This window comes from Sinocyclocheilus rhinocerous, unplaced genomic scaffold (assembly GCF_001515625.1).
Source record: "Sinocyclocheilus rhinocerous isolate Xijiao unplaced genomic scaffold, SAMN03320098_v1.1 scaffold1342, whole genome shotgun sequence".
Lineage (NCBI taxonomy): Eukaryota > Metazoa > Chordata > Actinopteri > Cypriniformes > Cyprinidae > Sinocyclocheilus > Sinocyclocheilus rhinocerous.
In genome coordinates this window covers 396,226-399,000 of record NW_015640094.1, presented here as the reverse complement: position 1 = coordinate 399,000, position 2,775 = coordinate 396,226, and the positions used below count along the sequence as shown (strand labels likewise).

At 36.8% G+C, this 2,775-nt stretch overlaps 1 pseudogene; it reads right to left on the bottom strand.

Moving 5' to 3' along the window:
• Positions 1-853: 853 nt before the first annotated feature.
• LOC107752536 (sodium/potassium-transporting ATPase subunit alpha-3-like) overlaps positions 854-2,775 on the bottom strand; it is a 37,681-nt pseudogene continuing 35,759 nt past the window's right edge.

Sequence of the window (2,775 nt, the reverse complement as noted above, 5' to 3'; positions counted from 1 at the left end):
ATGGTTTTATTATAGTAAAAGTGTTGTAGTAATATTTTTTTGGCATATTGATTACCATTCGTATAACCACAGTTTTACCACAAATACCATGGTTAAACTATGGTAAGTGTAGCAAAACCATGGTTAATATGTGGTTACCAAGGTTTAACTATACAATAACCGTGATTTTTTTATTTTATTTGTAGTAAAACCCTGTTTAATTTTCGTGATCGTTCCTCAAATTCTTATATTAGCGAAGCAGTTTTGAAGAACATAAGCTGATTTCTGCAACCTCAACTGATAGCAACTCACACAAGCCTTTGATATTATTATTAGAGGACTGTTTATTTGTATTGGACTGCTCTAATGTGTGAAATCACCATTTTATGGAATACATGTAATCATACCCTTACAAAAATTAACCATGGTTTTATTACAGTAAAAATGTAGTAACCATGACTTTTTGGTGGATTGATTACCGTTTGTATATCCACAGTTTTACCACAAATACCATGGTTAAACTATGTTTAGTGTAGCAAACCCATGGTTAATTTGTGGTTACCAACCATGGTTTAACAACAAGAACCTTTTTTTACTTGTTTGTTTTATTTGTAGTAAAACCCTGGTTAATTTTCACGACCGTTCCTCAAATTCTTATATTAGCGAAGCGGTTTTGAAGAACATAAGCTGATTTCAGCAACCTCAACTGATAGCAACTCACACAAGCCTTTGATATTGTTATTAGAGAATTTAAACACAAAAGTCACACTCTTTATTTGAATTGGACTGCTCTGTTGTGGCAAAGAGCACCATTTTATGGAATATGTAATCATATATAGTCTGTATTGTGTGTGTATGTAAGTATAGAGATCAGTCAAAACATGGTTGGTATGAACATGACTGCTGTCCCCACCTGCACACGCACACCCAAACACAGAACATGTCCACAATTACTCATCACCCAAACATTACTGGTCAGCCCAGTGACCCCTCCTCCTCTCAGTGACCCCGACAACCTAGGCGCCATGGCAACCCTGTGACCTATCCAGCAGTTGCCAAGGAGACAACCTTGGAGCACATCTGACCATTGCCCCCTCCCTTCCCAAGATTGTATTTTCTCTTTTTTTAACAGGGGAAGAGGGGAAACGGGGGCGGATAGAGGAGGGCAGCTTCTTCACATCGTTCACAAACAGACAGACAGACGGGGACAGAGAGACGGACAGAAGGAGCAAGAGCTGGGAGGGAGGGGGGAGTGCGGGATAAAAGGGGAGGGAAAAGAGGAGCGAGAGAGAGAGAGAGAGAAAGGGTGGCAGTGTGCTTTGTCATGTCTGAGAAAAATGAAACCAAGCAGCTCTCAGACACACTTCTAACATAAAAAAATATCGAACAAAAAAAGTTATGAATGATTAATAAATACAACACTCAAAAATACAACAACAACAACAACGACACGGAAAGAAAAAACTCTTGAGAAAGAGAGACAGACAGGTGCCAGATAGGGGCGAGGAAATCTGTGCTCCTCTTTTTCCCCTGCAGAGGGCGAGAGTCTAAATGAGTTATGATCTTTAGGTTAATTGTATTTTTGGACTGTAAAGATAACTGTAATCTAGCGTGGCAGTGTTTGTACAGGAGTCCCTGTCGACTGTGACCGAGTCTAAATGCAGCTGCTGGGTTTGGACAGACGTTACAGAAGGACAGAAGTTACAGTGTGTTTATCAGTATTAGTAAACCTTACTACAATCATACTGGCAGATTCAGCTGTAGTCTTTGAGCAGAAAAAAAACAGGAGGTTTGTCGTCTTCCTCTGTGGTTGGTCCTCTCATCTTCTTATTTTTTATTTCAGTAAAAGGAAGGAGTAACATGGCTGTTTCTGTATTGGTGTTTTTATAGTGAAAAGAGGAATGGGTAGAATGTGAAAGAGAGAGAGAGAGAGAAAGAGATGAAGAAAGAGAGCGAGGGAATGAGGGAGAATCGATGAGAGAAGTATTTGACAATTCAGTAGTATGTCTCCTTTTCAACCCAACCTGAAGTAAAACAAAGAGAGAAAGAGGATCATTCAAATTCAGCATCAGTAACATGGATATTAAAATTATTCCTTGTTTAGGCAATCAGACATTCGCAGAATATTCATATGAGGAGCATTGGGAATATGTCTAAAGGAACTTTATTTTTGCAATGCTTCCTCAGCACTTATATGACTAAAATTGATCATGAATCAGTTCAAACGGTTAAATACAGTGAATCGATTCAAAACTGATTCAATGATTCATTTGCATCGTAAACTCTTTGATGTTCACATGGGTGTCTATGTGGCATCTTCCATGCAATAAAACATTTTATTAATATATATATATATATATATGTAGGTCAGTTTTGCCTATTTTTTTTTTATTAAAAAATTTAATATTATTTTCCTTTTGGTTCATTTAGTGAGAAACAGTTTAGAAATAAATCCTTGGTTTATTTTAACTAGATATTTACTGTGTTTTAGTTTGGGATCGGTATGTTTTTTTTTTACAATAAATTAATAGGTTTATTCAGCAAGGATGCATTAAATTGATTTTGAAGACATTTATAATGTTACAAAAAAACATATTTCAAATAAATGCTGTTTTTTAAAATTGCAACAATACTACTGTTGATTTTTTTAAAAATGCAACAATCATAGGCGGAGCGTGTGTAAGGCTGGGCCACGGGGACTTGGGGCAAAAATGCCACTAAATTGGACAAAAATGCCCCTGCACAAACAAATTAAATCTATTACGTCTGTTGCTAACAAAGTGAATATGAATAGAC